The sequence below is a fragment of the Molothrus ater genome, chromosome 2, assembly GCF_012460135.2.
Source record: "Molothrus ater isolate BHLD 08-10-18 breed brown headed cowbird chromosome 2, BPBGC_Mater_1.1, whole genome shotgun sequence".
NCBI lineage: Eukaryota > Metazoa > Chordata > Aves > Passeriformes > Icteridae > Molothrus > Molothrus ater.
This window is the reverse complement of record NC_050479.2, coordinates 29428868-29454784: the sequence shown is the minus strand read 5'-3', so window position 1 is coordinate 29454784 and position 25917 is coordinate 29428868. Positions and strand designations below refer to the sequence as shown.

Genomic DNA, 25917 nt, shown 5'->3' with positions numbered 1-25917 from the left:
ATATGACAGATCACGAATTTCTAGCTCATTTGTTTCTTTCTCTTTCATAGAAGATCTGATTATCGGCCATGAAATTTACCTAAATAAAGACTGTGTGTGGAGCAGATTTTACGCCTTTAATTACAAAGAAGAGTTAGTTAACGTTGCTGTACCAGCCTTCCTCTCTGTTGCACGCTGATTCCACGCAGCCCTTTCAGAAAAAGGAGTGCCTACAAAATGGAACTGCAACAAGGAAGGCAAAGCTGGGAGGGGATCTGTTGTAAATGTCTAGCCTAGGTGTGTCCCTGGAGGTTTTCTGGCAGAAATTTGAGCTTGCAGAGTCCTCAGTTCAAGTGTGCTTGTTGGGAGATGCTGATTGCAAGCCTCGGTTTTTAGAAGGTGAGCGAATGGTTCATAATTTGGGGAGAAGAGGGTGCTGAGCTGCCTTGCCGTCAAGCCTTCTGACTGCAACGGTGGCAGGTCTGGCTTCAGTTCTGAGAAGAGAGAGGGGTTTTTGCCAAATTTTCTAACCCAAGTACCTGCATTGTTACATGCTTAGCTCTGACATGCAAATACTGACGCTCATACATATGTATGAATATGTCAGTGTCGGTCTTCAGCCGTGGATAGCTGTATGCTTGACTGGCATGTGTGTTGCTGATTACTTGATTCTTGGATTCCAATGATTTTTTCAGACAGCTGAAACCCCAATTTTTTGCATTTTGTTTATTTAGTGAAATAGCAAAAAAAGAAAAAAAAAAGGAAGAGAAGGCGAAGGTTGATTTAAGTTTAGAGGTTTGTTTTTTTCAAGGTTTTTTTTTTCCTTTGGCTTTGGTGTTTTCTCTTAAGCTGTGTTTCAGCTTGCAGCAAGTGGTTGGCCACCCCTACCCTTCTGGTTCCTTGCTTTCTTTTACACTATTCCAGAACATGTTTCATGCCTTCCCTCTTTCTTGTTTAGACTAAATTAGCCAATGAACAACCTGACCCAGCTGCTTAGCTGTTCCCTGATCTGCATTTTACTTCTTAATGAGCTCAGAGTGACAAGCTATTTAGGCTGCTTGTTCCAGCATCAGCTCTGACTCCATCTGTAACTTTAGTGCCACTTCTTTGTCAGCAATGCCAATTACAAATGTGTGCCTTTCTAATTTACAGCACTCTACTTATAACGCCCACGCTGTGCTCCGTGTGTTCTCTCTTTGCTTCTACTGTTTGTAGTCACCTGAGCAGACCTTCAGATTGTCAGAGCAAGGGTCTGCTACATGGCTGGCATTGATCAGCTATCTATAGCACCATATATAATTTGGCACTGCATAGATCGTTTGCTCCCTTTCATCTGCCCTGAATTTGGAAAGCTCTGTCGGTTCACACGGGGTTCTACAAACCTGTCTGTGCGTTGATCCTTCTGTGAACTGGCAATCCTGGAGCAAATGTGTTCCCTTGCATATGATACCACAATATGGGAAAAAGAATTACTTACTGTGCATCTGTAGGGCTATATTATATTTTTCTTGGCCTCCTCTGCATTCATCTGCAGAAAAATCTTAAATATGTTCCTCTTTTGCCCGTGAGCAATAACTACAACTTGATCCATTTCTTTGTGTGTATTGCTAAAAATGCAGAACATCCTCAAGTCTCTGCTCAGGCAAATACAATAAGCAGTCTCCATTTCTGCTGGTTTATAATACGGCTTACTGAGTAGCTGAAATGGATCTTCTCTTTTCTGTTGCTGCTGCTGCTGCTGGGTGTGCATTGCCTGTTGACCAGTTGGTCTTCTGAAGAGTAAGACTCATATCTAGAAAGATGTTTCAGGGAGTGCTAAAGGAAGCAATCTGTTTGGCTCCTTATCTTCTCAGACAGACAGTTCCTCAGATTTAATAGCTGGTGTATTTTAAATTAATTAAAATACATTACTTCTTCACGTTATTCATAATTTACTTTTTTCTTTTAACTTAATCATGTTCTGTTGCTCTTCTGATTGGTGGCTGGATATGAAAAAACCATTATTATCTCCAGCCATGCCAGATGATACAAGAGCACAATCTCGGACTGTCTGATATTTCATCTGAAAGTTCACTATGAGTGGTTTTGTCACTAAATTTTTTGCTCCCTGTTTGTACTATTTCTTAGTAACTGTGGAATACCCTCAACTATTGTAAGCAGAGAGGAATTAGGGAAATCCCAAGAAGAGCATCAGGTGGGTTATGATGTATATCTGTAAAGGTAGGATAACAGTGTTCCAGTAGTTACCAGGCTACATTTCTTTCATTCGATCCCATGTGGTGCTTTCAGCTGAAAGGAGTGGGCACCAGTCAAGGTATTCCTGAAATTATTAAGCCCTTTATCTCCCACAGACTGTGGAAGTAGAATTTGGTTTGATGTGCAGCACAAAGAAGCAGTAGTGAGCAACATTTAGTATCTATTTCTACATTATTATTTTGTCTTCAGAGGAAAAAAAATTGAGTCTGAGATAAAATGGTTACTTGCACGGTATGAGTGTTAAAAGTTGGGTGTTGCACTCACATGCATAACAGTCAGAAACTGTAAACCAGAAAATCTGGTATTAGAAAGTTTAGATCTTGAGTCTGTAAAATTATAGATGTAGGTTGCTGAGTTTAAATGGCCCCAAGAATAACGCAGTGTATGGATTGATTTTGAACCATTTATGATCTGTCTCTAATAACTATTCCTTTATTAGAAGATTTACTCAGTTTTTCAGGAAAACTAAACAATAGTGAACATGCTCCTCAGCATTTAGATTCTCCTGAACAGCTGATAAGTAGACCATGCAGTTTGTTTAGATTATTAAAAATGCTACCAAATTTTCAAGGTTTATCAGAAATTCTTTTTCAAATGTTTTTGCAGAGGGTAAATATTATTGGAAAAAATCACAAAGGCTGACATGTACAGTGAACATGGTGGAGATCTGAATATCATATCTCATTTTTTGTATTAAACAAGCATAGAAAAGTGTAATAGTAAAAGTGATGGTGGTGGCCGAACCTGTGACTTTTAGGCTTTAATACTGGAGGATTCAGTTTGTTTATTGTTTTTTTGAAGATTCCTCACTAAAAGATCAGAAAAGCTTTGAAAATTATGATCATAATTCTAAAGTAATATCATTAGAATTGGTGGGTTTGTCTCAGGAAATTAGATTTGCTTTTATTCTTCTGTTTTGAGTGGCTTAGGTTTTCTGAAAAGGAAGCTTTATTACAAAGGTTTTAGTCTACTTTCCACAAAAGAGATTGTGCTCATGTCTCTAAGTGTCACAGTGAAATAACTTCTTTTAAATTTACTCATTTGTAAGAAGGATTCTGTCCTGTAAGATCCTGTCTTTATCCTTTTTTAAGTCTATTGCTAGTAAGAATTAAATAATTTATTTCAGATATATTATTTTAGCTGCAATAAGGAGAAGTGATTCTGATCACAATGACTCTTTGCTACTCTTCCTACTTTTCCTCTGTCTCTCTAGTCTTTTTTAAGAAACAGGCTTTGGGGACTGCCAGAGGAATGAGTGTAGAGGTCTATGGATCTTGTTTTGGCCTGACTATTCATCAGCCAGTACAACAGCTATGGAGAACATTTGCCATCTAGAATGACTTAGGGCAGTCCTGAGGCTGCTCAAGGAGATGTACAGTCCCAAGAAGGACACAGGAACTGTGACTGTCTCTGTCACCACTTTTCACTACTGCACTGAGAGTACTTTAGCCAAGGCAGGAAAATCTGGCAAGTGAAAAAATCTGGCGTGTTATAAATATGTTATTTTCAAACAATCACTTTTAAAATTCATAGGATCAAGATCTCCTTATTAATTTCCATTGACATTGCATCAGCTGCAGAGCTATCTTGTTAAGATTGGTCATTATTTCCCAAATTTTTACTTTTTCTTTTCTTTTTTTATACATAATTTTTTCTTTTTTTCTCATGAGGGCTAAAACTAATAAATTAATACATTTTAAGTTTAAAAATATGAATGACAATATTTTGGTTTAACCCCCTATATTACACAAGTCATTGAACTTCTTGTAATTTCTTCATTGAACCTTATAACTTACAGCTTAGCTAGAACGTACCTTTTAAAAAGCTATCCATTATTGATTTAAGGATTCCCACTGAAAGAGAATTAGCTATGCCCCTCAGTAATTTACTCCAGTGATTAATTACCCTCAGTATTAATATTGTGCATCTTATTTTCAATATCTCTCTTTTTAATCCAACATTTTCAGTGGGAAAGATAGGAGAGATTTTACACTGTTCTATGGAGAACTGCTCAACCCTATATGAAGCAAAAATAGTATTACTCCCTTATTGCTCCCTTACAGATGTAGCATTTCACCAGTAACACTTTGAAGCTCATTGAGACATGCCTCTAAATAGGGGCTCAAACATGGTAAAAGCCCCTATTACCTCCCAGTGAATGCCAGAGAAATACTTTTACATGACATCTGGAGAGTGAGCTGTTGTGTGTGCCGGGGGGCTAAGACTGCAGGTACTCCCTTTACTCCCTGGCCTGTATCAAGTAACTTCAAGGTGGTAGAGGTTAAGTCCTTCCCCTAAGTGCATGTCTGAAAATAATGTGATTGTACAGGTTAGTTTGTACAGAACAGCTTTTCGGGTACAGATTTTTCATATATTTTCATAGAAGTCAACATGGTGATGGAGATGACGGGAGGGTATCAGCCTCTCCCACTAATTATGAAACATAATTTTTAAAAGGAAATCAAAACCTTTGCTTATTTACAGGCTAAATTGAGGCAGCAAGAGTAGACATTGGTTAAGAATTGGTTGCATCGCCTTCAGTGCAGGCTAAAGTTTCTTGTTCACAAATTAAACAGTACCTTTGGTGTACATTTTTCTCTTCATTTCTTCATCTCCAAATGTGCTTTAGTCTTAACCTAGAGGGACCACCTGTGAGTGAGAGGGTAGTTTAGTCTCCATGCTTATTCACTCCTTGGTCTCTCTGCTGAGACTGTCAAGCCAAGAATGCCAATTAGTTCAGCATTAACAAGCCCCTTTATGTGTTCTATTGGGCCTGAGAATTGACAGCTTCAATTCTGAATTTCCTTGGTTATGTGGATTTATGTTAAATTCTTGTTTCTCATGAAAATGCTCTCAAGCCTCTAGTTGGGCTGTAACTAATTGTTTCAGAATTAAAAGTGGGTGCAAATGAAAACCTGGTCAGGTTACCCTTGGACTTGGATACACTATCAAAGCTAATCTGTACAGATCTTGCTTAACTGTGTTTACAGTGCTCCTCTGAAATATTTTTTTTGTTTAAAACTGTGAAAGGTCTTAGTTTTATATTGATGGACATGCATATGCCTGATACATGAGCAAATAGTGGCATTCGAAGCAAGCCCTGTTCAGAAACAAATTTTGAAAAAGGGAAACAATTTTAAATGCATGTGCTATATAAATTGCCTTGTACATTTGGTTCAATGTTAGCCCATGTCTGCAAAAGCCCTGCAAGTGCTGGCTGCTTATGGACTACATAGGGTAGTTGTGCTTTCTCCTGTGCCACCCCACATGCTTAGAAAGACGTATGGGTAAACTCCAGAAAACCATGTTACCTCACTTTTAGTGTTCATCATGCCCTCTTAAAAGCCATCATCATGAGAACTGCAAAGCAAAAAGAGAAAAAGAAAAAAAAAAAACAAAAAAAAAAACCCTGGTGGTGATTAGGCTACTCTATTGCTGAGATCACAGCATGTCCCAGGATCCTGTATTTTCTCATTGCTTCCCTGTGCCAAGCCCTTCCACTGAGTTCTTTTACTACATGTTACAGGAGTGAATTTTTTTTTTGCATAGGTTTTGACCCTTCCCGGGGTAAAAGTTTATGACATAGATCCCCATGCTTCACAGTTACACCAGTATGAAATAATTTATAAGCACCTGCAAACAAAAGGGCAAAATCAGAGAGATTGTTTCTCCTTCTGCTTTTCCATTGACTGTACAACAGTAGTCAACATGCCTGAAAAATGTCTCTATGCATGTTGTTTATAGCTCTGTTGCATTAGTCAGCTTCTTTAATAAATCAGATACAAGTTGTGACATGTTGTTAATTCGATCACTAATAACCTGCTCAAATTGCAAATCTATGTCAGCAGGTTGGTGTTGATTAAGTCATAGTCACTACTAACATATTGTTTTAAATGACTGATAAATTTTATTTGCTGCAGTGATAGACTGCCTGCTCTGATGCATTTGGTTGTGGGCTTGTGGGGGATTTTTGTTGCAGGGGGCTTTTTGGTTGTTGTGGTCCTTTTTTCTTTTTTTTTTTTGTCTCCTTGTAAGCTTAGAAAAATGACACAAATGGCCCTGAGGTGGTCCTCTAAAGGCCTTTCTCTTCCCCTGTTTGCTGCAAAGAGAGCTGGTAGCCACTAGAGGGGAGGAGACTGCCGGCTTTACTGAGCGCTCCAGCTACAGCTTGAAGGTGCAGAGGCTGTCAACAGACTGGTTGCCCAACGAAATGGTTTAATATATGTTATGAAGGTTAGTAAAAAAATAAAAATAAAATGTTTTTCCCTCATGCCCCCACTTCCTTTAATGCATTTGAAATATTAACTGCTCAGCACATGGGCTATCTTAGGAGGGTTACTATCTCAGCTGATAACTGGGGGAGGGAAAAAAGCCTACGGTAATAAACATTTAAAATGTTACGTCTGAAGGTAATGTGTTAAATCTTTCAAGGCAAATGTTTAATTTTCTATGCAAGGATGCTGGAAAATTAGGGTGTAGTCTAGGAATAACAGTCATTTATTTCCTATGTGAAATGAGAAGTTTTGATTTTATGTGTTCGAAGTTTCCAATCATTCTGTCCATTCCCCTCTTCCCTTCCCCCGTCCCCAAAACTATTGATGCTGAACAAATGTCTAAACTAGTAGAAAACTTAAGTATCCTTCTTAAAAACTTTTTGAAACATATGGTCTGTGTTATATGTAACCAAATCTAAGCCAGAATAGCAGAACATCTTTTTATCATCTGTAGATGGAGAAATATATATTTCTTTTTTTATATATACAGTTGACCTTTTTATTTTATTTTTTAAAACAGAGTAAAATTCTTGGTATTGCTAAAGAGCTATAATGTAGAACTGTAGCTTGTTACACTTACTCTCCTGAGTGTAATTGCACTAAGATCATTCAGTTTCCATTTGGAAAGCCAGTGGCAATTACTGGAATACAATGTATCATGCATTTGCTCACTGGATATAAAACGTATATACTAATTCGCAATAAAATGTAACAGCTGTCAGTGCATTTTCTGCTCTGTTACTTCAATAAATTGGAACTCTGACTAGAAAATGGGAATATTGCATTTTTACACACTCCGTAATGTGTTTGCTTTTTGCAAATACAATTTATTTTTTTCATGACAAAAATTGTGGTTTGTTATTACTGCTAGTGGATAAATATTCTTATATCAGAATGAATTACACATGGTATCTGTAAAGAAGAAGTAATATTTTCTGCTTTTTATTGTAGCCTGTCTCCAGTAAACAAAATGCACTTAACCTACTTCTGTCATATATTGGGTATTTTTTTATTTTATTTTATTTTATTTTTTAGCATGGCAGTGGTTGAAGGATAGCGGGAGTGTATTTTACCCTACCTTTGCAGTTATTTGAGTAACTGGTTAACATTTTATAGCAGACTGTTAATTCTCTCTTGGATTTATTTTTATTTTTATAAACATATATAGAGATAAATAGTTCTGAAAGACAGTTATTAACCATGACTCCTCACATTATGAACTAGTGCATCTGAGTTTTATTTAAGATAAAATGCCTGCACATTTGTGTAATTTTGTTACTTGAGGTCAGACTTTTCACAGATAATTAGCCTTTTACACACTGTGAAATCAACCTGCATTGGTTATTTGGCTAGACTCTTTGCTTCTGTTCTTTATTTCCCAGAAGGTTAACGTGCTGAAAATCTAGCTGCAAGCACATAGTACTGTCTCTTTGTGTTGCTAATTATCCCGTTGCATAATTATTAATATCAGGAGCAGGAAGAGGAAACAAGCACACCAAATAGTCATGAATGCTAGTGTTCTGGCAGGAAGCTAGTCCTGCATTAATAAAATGTGCCTGTGCCAATATCACAGAAGATAGGAGCGTTCCTTGTTAAGGATCATTTATTAACTGAGATCATCTTTTAGTTCGCCTTGGGGTAATGACTAATGTCAATGGCAAATTTCACAGTTGTCTAGAGAAATGAATTAAATTTGTAATAAAAAGCCCTTCGGCTTGTTGTACATGTTCATTTATTGGAGTAGTTGAACTAGGAGAACTGTAAGGCAACCAAGAACATTGGCTTAATTTTCCTTACATATAATAGTGACCTTTAGCTTCATATTGAAAAAGTTACCTATTATAGACTGGTAAATTAAATGAGAAGTTCCTCTAATGCAAAATAAACTAAGTGACTGAGCTAAGTTAAACGGCCCTTGAGCTTATGAGGTTTTTGGCAGAAACAAATTCTTTTTTTTGCTACATCTGTTCAGCACCAGCCTTCTGAAGGTGGTTTGGTATCTAATCAGTTAGATAAAGTATTACAAACTGGGATGCTAAGAAGTAGTTAGAAGCTCATCCTGTAGGATACCAGGATGATTACAATCTTGGGACAGTACAGTGACATTTTTCACACTGAATTTGTGGGTTTTTTTGAAAACTTTCAAATGTTCTTTACATGGTATCTTTTATATAAAGTCAAAGCAACCTGCATCCATTAATAAAAAGGGTGTGTTGGAGTTTACTTTTTTTAAATTTATGTGTGCACTGAAAAACAGAAGAAAGTTTTAAATATTGTCACCACAGAGAGTAAATATGAAATTTACAGGAAAATATCAAAATGTAAAGGGGGTAAATGGCATGCACCACAGCACAGATGGAGTGAGAATTATAAAATTTCTCAATTCCTAGGTCAAAGGACTTGGGGGTATATATATATTAGTTTTAGGAAAAATGATAAGCCCTGTCCCACCACCAATTTAATATGGACTGTGTCTAATGGTTAGTGTGGTGGGTTTCTCTCTTTTGAAGAGAACGAGACACAAGAAAACACAAAAAAAGTATGTGGGAAATCCCAGCAGACAGCAAGAGAAAAATATTGTAGCTGTTGAAAGAAAATGGAGTTGGGAATACATTTACTTTGCCATCAAGACCTAGTAGGGCTCAGGATGTGCTTTTATGGTGACTCCCTGAAATCATACTGCAGTGCTTGGAAAATGGACAGAATCAATACAATAGTGCTGTCTTACTCTGCCTGTTTTTCAAAGTTCATGACAGAAATGCAGCACCAATGTTTTCAAAATCACTTTTCTGTTTGTATAAATACTCAATTTAATTCTAAGTAATGGGTGCTTTGGTGCGATCTGCTGCTGGAATCCTGTGTTTATTTCCATCAAATTTAATATGGAAATCATTTAGCTTATTTACTCTAAAGGTTCCTGAAGTTTTAAAAGTTTTGTAGATGTGAAATTTCCTTTCTGCTCTATTCAACAGCATAAAATAACTTTTGAAATTCTAGTGACTTTAATGGATGCTTTCCCCATAAAATAACATTTAAAATATATTTTCATGTGAATTAAAGGATGTTCTTACTATAACTGATGAGGCTGAGCAAAAAAACATCGGAGTGACTAATAAAATAATGAAAATACAACTGTTAGTATGAATTCCTAATGGCCCCCAGGGCAAACCATAGGTTGTTGACAGACACGTGGACATAAGAAGTTTTTACAGAATTTTGGCAACTCTTGACTACAATATTGTTGTGTGACCAAGTCAAGATTGAATAATTTCAAGTGTAAAATTAGGTTGAGGAAAGGTTATAGTCAAGTGTAATATCCAGAGATTGTAATACATCCACAGGGAGTCAGTGTTGCTGGGGATCTTTTTTGCACCAGTCAGTTAATGGACCCAAACTAGGGAGGCAGAAAATAGGAGTTAAATGCAGAGGTACAAAGCTGCTAATGGTTACTGTTTATTTTTTCTGACAGAGAAGGTCAACTTTAATTTTGTATCTGTCACATGCCTGAATTCTAATGTATCATGTTAGCAGCTTTTAAGAATATTCCGGAGATGGTTACCAGAAAATAATGCAGAAATGAAGCATGGTGGCATTCCTAGGTGGGGGAGGGAAAGAGCAGGTTTGCATTGTCCTTCGGTGTAAATCATTGTTAAGTTTAGTGGGACAGCTATCTTTCTTTAAAGTCCAGACTAATATTCATGGCACTGACAGGATGATAACTAATTGAAGAAAAATTGTCACCTACATGGCTCTGAGTAAAATCTAAAAGTTTATCTTTTATTCCTTTTTGAAATCCAGAAAAAACACTTGACAATATCTTTTTCTTCAGCAGTAAAAAAAGGTTTTGCTTAGCCGTATGCAGTGAAATTGCATTTTCTCACTAGCAAGAATGTACAGTAGCAGGAGGCTTTCATTTCAAAAAGGCTGCTCTAAAATCCAGCCGTTGAAAGTTGTGAACATGGTAAGCAAGCCCTGTGTTTTTTAAATAAATATTCTAACGCCTGTTCAGAATGTGGGCATGGGCATGTATAAAAAGTGTGGTTTACATAAAGTTTTCAGTATGTTGATTTAAGTGGGGTTTTTGTTTGTTTTTTAAGGAAAGAAGAAAAAAGTGTAATCAAAGCTAAAACTTGATATGAGTGACAAAATTATTCTAATTTGGGAGTTGATAAAGACAGTGATCATATACAGGTACTGATAAATTTCAATATGCAGTTCTATGAAGAAAACAAAGAATTTTTTATGTGTAAGGAAAAGTAGAGTAACTCATACATAATTTTTTTCCACAACTTATTTTCTTTTCTAGGTGGTGTGTGACCAATAATATAAAATATTTTAAAAAAACTCAATGAAATTAATGTCCCTGTAGCCAGAATTATGACATTGTGTAATTATTGCACAATTAAATGAAACTATTGAATATATATTTTCTTAAAATTCAAGTGCTGTCATCAGCATTTACAAACTTAATACCTGGAGTACCTGCAGCACATGTCAAAATGTTTCAGAAATTTCAGTGTGAGGAATATCTGAAATTTGGGCTATTGTTACTCAAGTCAGCCAAATTTGGATTTAAGTAGCTAAGCTTCAAAATGCTGGCTCACTTTTGGGCTTTTTTATTGTTTTCTTCTTTTTTTTTTTTTTTAAATTTTATTAGCCTTTTAGGAAAAGATCTTTCCTCTCTGCTCTGTTTACTTAAAATTAATTTTGTGTTTTCTATCAAGAGGCATATTATATTCTGGATTTTTTTTTGGTTTTAATTTTTCCACCTTTGTAAACTGTAATATTTACTTTTCACAGCCTTAGATGACCAAGAGATACAGCAACATGGGAGAAATAAAGCAGATATGGGTGGGGTTCTCTAAAACAAATTCATTTTCTCTCTGTGCATTTCTGTGCTGTGGAATAGACTTTGTGCTTATTCACAAAGAGGGAGTTTAGAAATGTTTTTAGAAAATGCAGATGTGCAAAGCATTCTTAATAAGGATGGGAAAAGAGTTTGCACTCCCCTTTTAACCACTCTCTCACCTCAGCCCTTTTCAGCATGTAACCTTATTCTCTGTGGGATTACTTGGATGAAAACCAATTAGAGAACTGCTCACACAATATAAATGCATACAGATTAGTACAGATTGAACGGTACCAATGCCAACTAATCATACAGTATATAAAGTCCTAAACAATATAGATATTAAGGAATGGTGGGGAAATGGACTCATATTGTTATAAAACTGAGCACAAAATGGAAGGAGCAGAAAACTATTTATTTAAATAATAAATAAAGTATAGGTTTTCTTTTGCCCCTCTTTTTTTTTCCCTTTGTGGCAATCTGCCCATAGACAAAACTAAGTGTACCAAAGAAAAGTCAGCCTACATGTTTTCAGGGTATTCCCCACGCCTTCATGGTAATGTTACTTTATTGCTGCTGTTTTCCGTCCTTTACCTGTCCGTCCCCTTGATAACCTCGAATGCAGAGTTTATTCTCCAGCTGGGATGAGAATGAGAAAATGGTCTCCTCTGATGTGGATGCTTATTCCATACAAAGGTGTCTGGGAGGGACAAATAGACTGTGAATATAACTGGGTTATTTTAATGCATGGCCCCCAAGGACTGTGTGACCTGAAGGGTTTGTTTTGCTGAGGGAAGCCTGCAAGAGGACGACTGCAGAACCATGAGATCAGCCATTGTTTCCTTTTGCGTTGGTGTTGTCAGTTTCTGACATTCCAGGGAGGATATTTTGAGGAAAACACAGTAGTTTTTTCTCCTCACAACTGTTGCCCAGCAATGGTAATAGAATGATGAAAAAATGCAAGTCTCCTTCAGGTTTCATGCTGTCTTCATACTACAATGTCTGTTCTGATATGCTTACAGCTTTGGTCATTTGTTCTTCCTTTCTGTTTTATTTATGTTTTTTTCTGTTAACATAAATAGGAAAATGTTTCAACAATTCAACTCTAGACTTTCTGTTGAGCAGTAAGCTCTTCCTACCTCCTTCTTCTGATGTTTCTTTGCTATACATAATCACAGTGAAACCTGAATTTTTAGGCACCTAGACAAAGTAATATCCTAGACAATTATCATTCTGTTTCTAATTGGAGTCATGTGAGGTACCTGTTATGTACTTTAATATTGGAAAAGCTTTTTAGTCCTTGAAAAACATTTTGGCAACAGTGTTGAAATAATATGACAGAATTTTGAGTGTCTTGCTTCATAACTGCTCCTGGGCATTTGTCTCACTGATCTCTTAGCTGCTGGACTGAATTGTCCATTTACGATTATGCTGAAAGTGACAGAGTAAGGAATCTATCTAGATATAGCTACAAATCAAAAGAAACACACATAAAAGAACTGAGTCATACTCAGTTTGGAAAAAGAAACCCTTAACATAACTAAAGGAAGTGGAATAGTTTACAGGAGGGATTGGTGTGTACATTGGTCTTCTCCAGAACAGCTGTCATTTTTAGATCAGCAGTGATTATGCATTGAATTTTACTCTGAAAGTGTTTACTATAGCATTCAGGAAAAAAAAGACTAATTACTACAGTCACTCTCTGTACTATATAGTGTCTGTTTTTCTCTGTCTTCAAAGAAGAGAGAAAAGAAGTCCTTCCTACCATGGTTGTTACATAATTTTAGCTGGATTTTTGTGTTCAACTTTTGATAGAGATGCGCAGGAACTCAAATGCTTGTATTCATTAAGCTCTAACTGCTCAGTTCTGTAGCTGCAATCCAGAGCCAAATCCTGACTGTATGCTCAGATACTAATTATGTCCTAAAAGGAGTGTTGGATTGGCCGTTGTGCATGTGGCACCCTCATCAGATGATGTCTAGGTGCCATAATTTCCTTAGCTGAAGTAGTCTAATAATGATTTCCGTATCATGAAAGAAAGTCATTTTAGAAGTGATGGAGAGAAAGCAAGAGCTAGCAAAGATTGCGGTACCTAAGCAGCATGACTCCTTAGTATTACAGAGCAGGAGAGAGCAGAAGGGGCCTATTGCCTCATATGAGTTCATGTAATCCACTGCTCCCTTAGTGGTTTACCCAGGTTTTGGGGACTTCACTGATTGCTGCTTTGGTAGAACATTGCATTTCAGACCACAAATGAAAATACACATGAGCAAAAATGACTGCTATGTTGGAGCTTCTGGATTTTGCCTGGAGATGGGATCACTGGGGTTATTCATGTCAAGTCTCAGTGAATTTGAAGGAATACTGACCTTTTCCAAGAAAAATTCAGACCTGATCATTTGAACTTTTAGAGGGAGTAGTTTTTTATCATTAATATGAAGAATTTCTCAGATTTTCTAGAATGAGATTTATTTTTTCTCAAATGCCTTTCATTGCCATTGCCTTAATATTGCCCAGCTCCTTGGTCCAGATGCAGGAAGGAGCCATCTCTCTCCATTGGATTGGTATGGAGTGAAAGACCCTGACTCTTCTCAAAAGGCAAAAATCTGTCTCTTCAATTCATCTGAATGTTTAAACCATATTAGGGAAAAATATTAATTACTATAATAACCAACACTGAAGATGAAAAATTTTGATTTAAAGCCCTTTGCCATGTCACTATCACTTTAAGTTAAAGTAAGCATAATCTGAAAAGAATTATTAACATATACTAAGCAGGAAGGACTATGTTATACCATTGGTCACTGAAGCTTTATTCTTTTTTCTTATCTGTCACAGATTTGTCAAGGACCAGTCAGGGAACTGAGGTATCACCAGTCTGAAGTGTTTAAAATAGAGAAAAACCTATTGGGTCGTCCACTCCTCCCTTCTTCTAGGAGAGATTTGTTACTGATAGTGTGGTCTGAAGTGCTTTGTCCACTTCAATTTTTAATGACACTTGCTGCTGTCTAGACGTGCTGGCTGGAGAAACAACATCTTACAGAAAAAAAAAAAAACCAAAACCTTCAGTGGACAAAGACTACTAATTTAGGAAATAAAATGGAAGTTAGAGGTTTTGTGTGAGCTTTCTGAAATCTCAGAAGGCATCTGTCCAGGAACATTGAAAAAAGTCTGGGCCAACAGTGGGAAGATACTTTCCACATTTCTTAAACATAAACTATAAATGATAGCAGAGCATTGATTTTTTAATAACAATTTTTATTTTGTTCTATAAAAATGTATAGTAGGAAAAGAGTAAGGGATGGAGGGTTGCATTTGAGTGGACAAAGGAGAAAATTAGCTGCCAAGGGTAATAGAATCTATGCGGTACAACACTATTTTTGTTTCAAGCAGAGGACGGTGTAAGAAAGCAGTACAGCGCTTACGGATTCATCTCAAAAACCATGCTGAATCCTGAAAACCTGCCAGAACTAACAAGATATCATGGGTGAATTCCTGTTCCCCAACAAGTGAGCAAGGATCCTGCCATTGACTTCCTTGGGGTTAGGATTTCACACAGTAGTTGAAATTTCTGTTGTGCGGTGTGGAGCTGAGGGGTCACTGAGACTTTAACTCATGAATATGCACACACAGTGCTATACTGGGAAGTGAAACGTGGGCTCCAAAGAAACAGAGAGAAATCAGTCTGGGATGCTTTCTGTACCATCTCCTGACCGGGTCTCATTTCTACTGGGCTGATACTAATCCCAGACATTCCTCATGAATTTACATTCCAGAGAACAATAACTTACCTGAAAGACTGCATTTTCTCTAATTCCCTTTTAATATCCTGTTCATGTTCCTGAGTGTATAAGTAATTGATATGTTATTGTTATGCTTAGATTTCAGGGGTATTTTTGAATACTATCTTCAAGGAAGTGGTGTCAGGGCATCATGTGAACTGTGAAGGAAAGGAATGCCATAGCTGACTACCTCCTGTGACCAATAAACCTCTGTGCCATGCTCTTTCAGATTTCACTGTGTCATTGATACTGTCAGTTCCAGGCTTCCCTGCTATCCTAGGTTGTGGAGGAGGGGTGGAAAAACTGCCCTCCAAATAGTAGAGATCTTACTTAGTGGGAATCCTGATCAGGCTGAAGACCTTGAGTGGATTAGTGGTGTACACCTTAATAGACGTGATGCTGCATTTTGTACTGTTTGGAGCATTTACATATGTTGGAGCATCTGTATGCACCTTGGATACTTTCGTAACACTTACAGCAATAATTTTCATTGAGCTCATTCTCATCTCTCATTTTAATAATTTATATTTAATATGGAAGGAATTATAGAAATGGCCTCCTAGTCAAATTGTGAAAGATATTCAGCATATATGTTTATGAAAACCCCACATTTTTATAGATTGTCCACACTCAATACTAGAAAATTTTGAACAAAGGAAAAAATAGTTTTTGGAACAGTAGAAACAGTGCATTTCTGAGTATAAAATGTTTGGAGGAGTATCAACTCAATCTGATTTTTCTTCATCATTTTCAAAAATTATCCTTGTTTTTCACTATTATATTACCCACATCAAAACATGAAAAATACTGTGCATTTTAATGTTTCTGTTATCCTGGGAAGAGATGAACAGAGCATTTTCATATTAGAAAACTCAGAAAATATACATCAGAAGACATAGTATCCATCAACAACTGAAGATAACAAGTTTTTTAAAAAACAAGAAATTCTCAGCCAATATTTGTTATTCATGCTAAAATTCTGCTCCCTTTATCCATTTTTCTTTTCTATACCAGAAAAAAATGTTTGGCAGTTTTAGTCATCCATAAACACTCCCCACCCAAAACATAGCACCACTATAGGGAGATCTCTATGCAAAATACCAATCTTGCTATATAACTTATTTTCCTGATAAATTTTGCAGAGGTATAAAGAAAATTGGACCACATTTGTTACTTGTCCTTCCTCAAGGCAACACAACATTTTAGATTTGTGGAGTGGACACCAAGGAAGAGAATGGCCCTGTAATGTAGTTCACCACTTGCTCTCTATGGGAAATTTAGGATGGCTTCCTTAAGAGCAGTCTACAGTATAGATATGACCTAGGTCCCTTATGTAGCTGGGCAGGTTTCTACCCTGAAGTCATTAGCAGAATTAGTAGAATAAGACCTGACTAGATCTTGTTCATGCTGAAGACTGCTGCTGGAGGTGATCATCTTGTAAACGTCTGTTTTGCAGAAGAAATACTATGGGTGAGCCTGTATCTCAGGACAGAATGAAAATACAGATAGTAGGATTCAGCTGTCTTTAATTCAAGTCATTGCTCCCAAATGTCCAGTAATGGCCACCTACTGATCCTGGTCCAGCTGGCAGCATGTGCATATAAAGGTCTCTGTGGAGATAAACCGCAATTAAATCACAGAGAGAGAGAGAGGGAGACAGAGGCAGAAAGCAATTGCTGTTGAAGAAGCTAATACTGGAAAATACCACAAAACCAAGTTTCCACTGCAGGTGTAACATTATTATAGGATTCAAGATGCATGCACCAAAGTAGAAAACACTGATCTCCTAAGCATATTGGGGGGGAAGAGAGCTGGATATGATTTACACTGTTCAAGGCCACAGTGCCTGTGCTACTGTGATGGAAAGACATATGGTGCTTGCTTGAAGCAAGCCGAATACAAGCAGAGGTCAGTCTTGCACTGGTGAACAGGATCTTGCATGTGGATGTTCGGTGCTACTGGAATTCAGCAGTGGTTAGCACAGCTTGCTTTTCCATTGTGGACATTGTAGAATTGGGGTTAAAAGATGCACTGTGCTGATCACTGGAGAGGTTACCCTGAAAAATGTATTTGTTTGCAGCAGTGATGGCATAATTTCTATTATAGGAGCCTTGTGCCTTTGTTAAGAATTTTTGTTTCACCAATATATGATTCTTTTAGACACTGCATTCTCATGGTATTTAAAGGAAATAGAGTGAGTTAATACCCAGGAAATTCCTTCTTAGAGAATGGAATTTACTATTTTGGATATTTACATTAATTTTTTTTTTCTATTGAAGTGTCTCTGAAGGAAAAACCATCCTGGAGTGAAATGTTATTTACCTATATAGAGGATTTTTACAGGAATTTTGTTTTCAGGTGCATTGACTCAGCCAGCCTTTCTGTTGGTTAGCATTTGGATTTTGTTGAAAAATCTGAATTTATGTCTCTCTTTCTCATGCACTCTCTAAGTTTAACTCACATAGAGCCAGTAGATGGTAATTTTGTTTCCATCCTCATACAGTAAAAAATAACCTCTTCGCATTAAGATGACTTTGCTTTTTTGCAAAGATGTAGTACGCAGGTCAAAATCAATATGTATCCAAATCCTTTGTGGCAAGAAAAGATGGATAAAATGCTTTGAGACAAAATTTTAAAAACAAACACTGTAATTAGCTTTTATTTAGTCTTTTTTTTTTAAGACAATGATTTTCATTTCATATGGAAATGTAGATTTCTTCAGAGTAATTTCATGTTCTTTTTGGTTTAAAGCAACTTTTTTCCTTTGATTACTGAAATATGCAGTTCTCTCTATTTAACACGTAATATCAAATCAACATACTTCCCCCTTCCTTTTTTTGCTGATGACAGTCAGCAGAAATCATGTTCCAAAGTGCCCTGAGAACAAGGACATTGATCTCAAGTGAGACTCTTGTGCCACCTTCCCCTTGTCACTTTCAGCTGTAATTTGTTAAGATACCAGCTCTAAATTATTAAACACTTTATAAGTATAAATAATTCAGCAGTCAACAAATAAAGTGACAGCCCATTAATCAGTTCCTGTTCATGTACATAGGTGGCATGCTGTGGTCTGCGGTGGGCTATGAATTCTGCTGAAGTCCGTGCGCTTTGCAGCAGTGCTGCTTCTTCTCACATCAGGAAAAGGTTTGTGTGCATCTTCTAGGTTTGTCATTTGTTTGCACAAAATCCAAGGAATTCCTGCTAAACTCTGGGGAGGCTCAGTGGTGAATTGAGTCTTTTATTGTATGAGACCACATTGATATGCATTCTTTCCTTCTGGCCTGGGTTTAAATCTTTTAAGGGCCAGCCCAGCTTGGAAACACCAGAAATCCGGCAGTGTGCCTGTAAGCGGGAATACTGCAAACTGACATGGTCCAAATGACAGAAGGAACACCTCTTTGCTATTTCAGGCAGCACCTGAACAAGGGAAGCAGTGTGTAAATCAGTCTGAGATTCTTGTATGCTGCCTATAAGGTCAGCAAGCATCCCCTCCTCAGCATTTCAGTAAAGTTCTTGTCAAACACAAGCAGCATGTGTCAATGAAAGGATGTTTTCAAAACACCACATATTCCAAATCCAAAGTATTATTAGGGTTTTTCAGTACAAAGGTGGCCTATTTTGTACTCTTGAAATTCTACCAAGAAGCCATCGATGGACACAAATGTGGCACAAATGTCCTCAGAAATTTTTATCCCAATATGTCACAAAAATCTAGGTAAACCTGTGTATGAGGATTATTCACTGTGCTTAGACATGATGTTATTTTGGGAGAAAAAAAAAAAAGAAAAGAAAAATTCTCTGGAAAGTGTTTTAAAAAATGCTGTATGAATTTTTGTGTTTTTAAATCACTGTTTGACAAACATAAATGTAGAGTGAACGCCTTTAAGTCTTCATTTTCAACACCGCAGGTGTTGCAAATTTGGATTGGCAGTAAAAAGTTTCCTGAGGAAGAAAGAGAAAATGGTTGTTTAACAGCTTTCCATTCTCATCTTGCATAGAAAGCCTGGGAAATTCTTGTTGTAATGGAGAGACTACAAAGAGGCAACTGAAATGATCCTAAGTCAAGGATCAATCCATCACACATAGGAAAAGATTATGTATGTGTCAATCTCTCTTGCTTTTTGATGCAGAACAAATGGATGTTACCCTTTGTAAATGGTTTATATGAATGCCAGTGCAGCGTTTTAATAGAACAGGCCAAGGACAGGGAGACCTCAGACTTCAGCACAGTCAGGGTTTCTTGCTGGATAAAGCACTAGACTGGAACTCACAAGACCTAAGTTCTGCTCTCACCAAGCTGTTAGATGACCTTGAGCGAGTCACTTCACCCCTACACAGCACCCTTATAAAACTGTGATAATGATATTGACCTCTTTTGTTACAAAAGTGTGAGGTCTAGTGTTTAAAAGTCCTGCTTAAGAGCAAGTGGTGGTGTCACCCTGTGTGTAGTTGGAACTTGGATGAGACAATTTTTGGATGACATACATGCAAGTGAAGGGATTCTAAATTACACTGGTGATTTAATTTGCATAAGTGCTTGAAAAGAGAAAAGTGAGCACCTGTGACGAAGCTGGTCTGAATAATATAGAGTAAGTAGGTGCAATGGCAGTAACAAGAAAATAATGTGGTTCAGAAACTGAATATGAGAAATGACAAGCAACTGGCAAAGGAAAGCTTTCACTGAAAGGAATGTGATTCTGTGGTGAAGCTGGGATGCAGATTTTCTAAAAAATAAAACAATTTGGATTTTTTTTTTAGAGTGGGATCGTATTAAACCTGTGAAATTCTCACATGTAAATAAAGATAAGGCTCATCTCTTTCCTGCAGTAGGATGGATGCAGAAATCTATTGTCTGGTGGAGAATGTACTGGGACATAGGACTGTTTATTGCAAAGTCAGAGCATCACAGAGCTAACTGAGGGTGAGAGAAACATATGAAATATTACTTTTCTGACTATTAAAAGATAGTCTCTGGTCAAGGGATCAGGTTTCTGGATAATGAGTGCTTTTAAGGTCTGCAAGGTTAAGATGATGTGGCATCAGCTATATATAAAATGCTAGTGCTGCCACTTGAAGCAGAGCTCAAGGTGAAAGTTAAAACTGTCATGGAACAAGGTGGCTGAAAAAAGTTGCAAGGCCAATTGACTGGATCAGCAGTATGGTGGCAGTTAGAAAGACAGGCAAACTGATGATCTGCATCAATCCAAAGGACCTCAATAGCATACTAAAGTGCTTATACTGTTCCCTGCCAACAGTCACTGAAATATTGCCAAATCAAGTGAACACAATAGTCTTTTCAGTCATGGATGCCAGAGATGGCTTCTGGCAAGCAAAACTGGATACAGCAAACAGTTACTTGACAACTTTCTGGACCCTGTTTGGGTGCTATCAGTGGCTGACAATGCCATACAGAACAGAAATTGCTTGAGGGGGTACCAGCAGAGATTGCACACAGCCCCTGAGGGTTGTCTGCTGCAGATATCAGTGCAGATGACATTGTTTATACTCATGTGGGAGGGCAAGGATTGAGCTATGGCCAACCATGATCATAAATTTTCTCTGGTAGAGACAGGAGACAGCAAGAAAGAACAGTCACGAGCAAGCATAGGAATAGCTGTACCAGCTCCAAACAAAGCTTTCTAACCCCTGTTTCTAGTGGAGGCTGGTGGAGGAAGCCAAGGAGTACAAAAATATGTCAAGTGCCCAGTGATAACACCACAAATTTCTTCTACAGAGAAATTTGAGGAGCTAGAGATAGCTATAGAGCAATACACACCCTTGCACATTATCACTGACATCTGCAGGATCATCAGTAGCTTCTGAGAGCCATTATTTCCCCCTCTTTTTCCCTTCCCTTCCCTTCCCTTCCCTTCCCTTCCCTTCCCTTCCCTTCCCTTCCCTTCCCTTCCCTTCCCTTCCCTTCCCTTCCCTTCCCTTCCCTTCCCTTCCCTTCCCTTCCCTTCCCTTCCCTTCCCTTCCCTTCCCTTCCCTTCCCTTCCCTTCCCTTCCCTTCCCTTCCCTTCCCTTCCCTTCCCTTCCCTTCCCTTCCCTTCCCTTCCCTTCCCTTCCCTTCCCTTCCCTTCCCTTCCCTTCCCTTCCCTTCCCTTCCCTTCCCTTCCCTTCCCTTCCCTTCCCTTCCCTTCCCTTCCCTTCCCTTCCCTTCCCTTCCCTTCCCTTCCCTTCCCTTCCCTTCCCTTCCCTTCCCTTCCCTTCCCTTCCCTTCCCTTCCCTTCCCTTCCCTTCCCTTCCCTTCCCTTCCCTTCCCTTCCCTTCCCTTCCCTTCCCTTCCCTTCCCTTCCCTTCCCTTCCCTTCCCTTCCCTTCCCTTCCCTTCCCTTCCCTCTGATTTTCCTTTATGGGAGTCAAGTTTGATGATTCTAATTTCCACAAACATCCCCAAATTCTTTTGAAAAATTCAACTGCCACTTTACATTTCTTTTGTACAGAGGTCATTTTGATGCCAAATTTCTTCCTCCTACTGTTGGAAAAAGTCTTATTATTTTTAGGCAGTTGGGAAGCTATTTATAAAAACCATTTGGATTGTCTTAACTTTTAAGGAGGCTTCAAGTTTGTTTTGTTTTTTTATTAATTTGAACAATGCTTCTACTTTTGAATAATTGAAAAATTAAAGCATTTTAATATCATTCCATAGAATGCTGCAAGAAAGTAGAGCATCTTACATCTTCTTACCATCTGATAATGCTATAATTGAATTACTGACAAAGAATAGCTGTTATTTCGTTCATTATAGATTTTTTTTCTCTTTGTGTGTGCAATCTTGTACAGAATCTTTTATTTTAGTAGATAATATTAATTTTTATTTATATTTACTATAACATTATGTCTTTAATGTCTTAGACCATCCACCACCTGTATTTTACTTCTCTAATTTTTATTTTGTGCTCCTATATAATATAAATACCATTCTAATGAATTTTGACTGTGTTTTTTGAATTTACATTTATTCAGTTTGAACATGGTATGCTTACTCTTTTACCATAAGTATTTGATGTCAAATTTTTTGAGATAAGGCTTGTTTCAGAATTAAGTTAAATACAACTTCTGCTGTGGATTGCTTCCCAGCTATTCCAAGTGTGACTGTCTAAATCATGTTGTGCCTCGATGCAGCATTTACCCTCAAAATAAACAGGGCTGCCCCATATTTTGCTTTCTGCTTTGTCATCAACCACTCTGATCTTCCCTACCATCTCCTTGGCTTTACCACAGACCCGTGTGGAAGATAGTAGAACAGTCTTCACTATTTACTTTTTTCATTGGGAAATGCAGTTGAAGGACTCTACTTTATTCGTGGGTATGAGAAACTTTTTGTTCTTACTTCACTTTAGGATTCTTTAATGTGCTGACTTTCTTTTTTTATATATTTGCTTATATTTCTGAAGGTCTGTTGTAAGAGAGCTAGAATGAGGTCTTTTGCTAGAAGAATAACTCAAAACATTAAAGAAAGCTAAAATTTGAATGAGAAAAATAATCCAGAAACAACAATAAAAAGGGAAAAACTCCCAAACCCAAAAATGTTGATATTGTTTCTGATTATCCTTTAAATAAATTCTCTCATTTTTGATAGATACACCAGTTTAATTTTTTTTAATCTAAAAAAATAAAAAGCCTTATTTAAACTATTCACTGCTGAATTCCCATTGTCATTGTCTTTGGCTTCTGTTGCACATCAAGCCAATGCTTTCAGAGAACTCTTTATGGAGGATCCAACATGTATTTCCTGAGCTGAAACCACCAGTTCTGAATGCAGAATTGTGTAGACTTCATTGGCATTCCCCAGATGCATTACCTTATATTTAGCCACTAAAGTCCAACTGCCACCCTTCTGGCCACTCATTTTTGAGGGAAGTGTTTGCAGTCCTCAACATTTGCACAGCTCAAGACAAAAAAAGAAAAAAAAAAAAAAAGGAAAAATTTGTATGGTCTGTAAAGTTGGAGATTTTAGTGTTCACACCCTTTCCCAGACCACTGATGATTTATGCTGGAAAAGAGCAGCACAAGCATCAGTTGATGGGACAACATCCTACTGTCTTCCATCTAGAAAATTAAAGAACATTTGGTCTATAAAGGTCTATGTTAGGACATTTTCTTCCTATCCTTTAATCAGCTTTTAATCCATAAAACACCCCCTCTACCAATCCTGCCACAGTTTAATTTCTTTAATAAACTTTAGTGACAAGGACTTTGAAAATGCAAGTACATCCACATTTCTGCTGATATTGTCAGCACAGTAGGGTAGCAAGGTAGCACTTTCTTTACAGAAATCAAGCTATTTCCTTTGTAACAACCTCTTTTTCTTCTTTTTTTTCTTCCTTTTTTTTAAGTAGGGATGGAATCCTGACTTTCCTAGGATCATTTCTTGAGACCTTTTTGAGATGGGAGGTGCATTGGCAATCTGTCAGTCTTCTGCCACAGTAACCTTTCATAATGTAGCTTACAGATGGCAGCCAAAAGTTCTGTAAATTCAGATTTAAGTTGCCTCAGAACTCTTGGGTGAAGGACATGCTGTTTAATTTCTTGCTTCTTATATCAAATTGAACTATCTAGTTCAACTTAATGCCTGTTTAAGATCTTCCATGAATATCCAATATAGGAACAAAATAATCACAGATCTACAGAATATTCTGGCTTGGAAGGGACCCATAAGGATCATCAAGTCCAAATCCTAGGACATCCAGAATATCACACCATGTGTCTGGGAACATTGTCCAAATGCTTCTTGAACTCTGTCAGGCTTGGTGCTGTGGCCACTTCCCTGGGAAGCCTGTTCTAGTGCCCAAACCTCCTCTGGGTGTAGAACTTTTTTCTAATAGACAACCTAAACCTCTCCTGACACTGCTTCAGGCCATTCCCTTGGGTCCTGTCACTGGTCACCACAGAGAAGACATCAGTGCCCATTCCTCGGTTTTCCCTCATGAAGAGCCTTTAGACTGCAATGAGGTCTCCACTCACTCTCCTCCAGGCTGAGCAAGCCAATTGACCTCATTTTCTCCTCATAAGCTTATCCTTCACCATTCTTGTGTCCCTCTTTTGGATTCTCTCCAATAGCTTTATGTCTTTTTTATATTGTGGCACCCAAAACTGTTCACATGACTCAAGATGAGGGCATCCCAATCCCTCATCCCCTCCCTTGCCCAGCTGGCCATGCTGTGCCTGATGCCCCCCAGGACAGGGTTGGCCCTCCTGGTTGCCAGGGCAAAGCTGGTTCATGTTAACTTACCATCCACCAGGACCTTTCCATGGCACTGCTCTCCAGCCTCTCACTCCCCAGTCTCTCCATTCACCCAGGGTTGTCCCATCCCCTGTGCAGAATTCAGCACTTGCCCTTGTTAAACTTCATATAACTGGTGGGTGCCCAGCTCTCTAATTTGTCTAAACTCTTCCTTCAGGACTTCTCTGCCTTCCAGGGAGTCAACAGCTCCTCTCAGCTTTGCATTATCTGCCAACTTACTTAGTATCCCTTTACTCTTCTGTCCAGGTTGTTTACAATGATGTTGAACAGCAATCTGTTTGATGTGAAAGCAGACCCTGATATTTAAAATGCTTTAATTCAAAACTGATTAAGAAATAAAATTACAGAGTGAACTAAATTAAAGGGAAGGTTTCAGAACATAGCAGAAAAGAAGTGAGAGTGTTCATTCACCTGTAATATAAATCAATTCTTGCCTGGTAGTTACAGGCTTCATGTTCCCCATAATATTTCTACTTTGTATATTTTGCCATACATATTATTGCCCTTGAATAGAGAAATATATAATGAATTTTTAGAACTGATCCATGGTTAAAATCTATATATTTTATACCTGTTTTTTATTTGAGAACTGTTTCCTAGGAAGACATACATATATTTATATTTGCCTTTTAGAAGATGAAGAATAACACCTGGCATGTATTTCTCTACAGAAAATGTTTAGCTTCACATCACACATCTTCCTTGTTAGGAAATGAAGAGTTAATTAATCTCTCTCTTAGCTGCTCTCCATTTATAGTTCAATCAGGGAGTACATTCTAGAAGAATCAAATCCAGTACAGTTCATAGACATTGCAGTAATTTTGTACCACTATATCATTCTACCAGAGGGGATATCAAGATTAGAGTTTTCATGCTGAATATTGAACACATCAGACTGAAGATGTGGAGTTCTTAATTGCCAGAATGGGAGTGTCTGTGCCCAAAATAAACCTGCAATGGAGAAGGTTCACTCATCAACTTGCAAGACATAGGACTTGTTCCTTTCATCTGCTTTTTTCACTTAGACAGTAAATTATCTGAAAAACAAAATCTAATTCTTATGTGCTAAAAAGTCTTGGCCAGTGTCTGTGAAGGAGAGAGGGTTATATATTGGCCAGTGTTGGTGGAGAAGGGAGGGTTATACCTTCTTGAACCAGCAAGACATTTTTTTTTACCCATGTTTTATCCCACAGAGGGAGGTCCTAACTTTTTTCACCTTCTCCTGGAACGGTTTCTTAATCATCAATGCTGTTACCGGCACTGTATCTTAGAAAAATTTCCATTCTCATTTGTAGACCTTCTCCTGGGAGCTGAGCATATCTGCAGCTTCAAGTAGAAGAGGAAATTAAAATTGTTTTGTTATAGTACATAGGTGTAGAATATCTAAAATATTTAGTTAATGGGGAAAAGGTGTCTTCTAGCAATTTTGAAAAAAAGGCGCTCACTCTTTCAATTTTTAAGTAGAAGTGCCCAAATGAATACAGCTGATTTTGGATAGGGAGAAATATAAACAAAGTATTTCTGAGTT

At 37.6% G+C, this 25917-nt stretch overlaps 1 long non-coding RNA gene across 2 annotated transcripts in view; it reads left to right on the top strand.

Moving 5' to 3' along the window:
* Positions 1–206: 206 nt before the first annotated feature.
* Positions 207–25917, top strand: part of LOC118689144 (uncharacterized) — a 73285-nt gene continuing 47574 nt past the window's right edge. The window contains exons 1-3 of one of the 2 annotated variants that reach the window (XR_008508227.1): positions 207–378; positions 6343–6468; positions 18196–18284. This is a non-coding gene — a long non-coding RNA (uncharacterized LOC118689144). The remainder of the gene's footprint in view (positions 379–6342; positions 6469–18195; positions 18285–25917) is intronic. The other variant, XR_008508228.1, reaches the window with a different exon arrangement.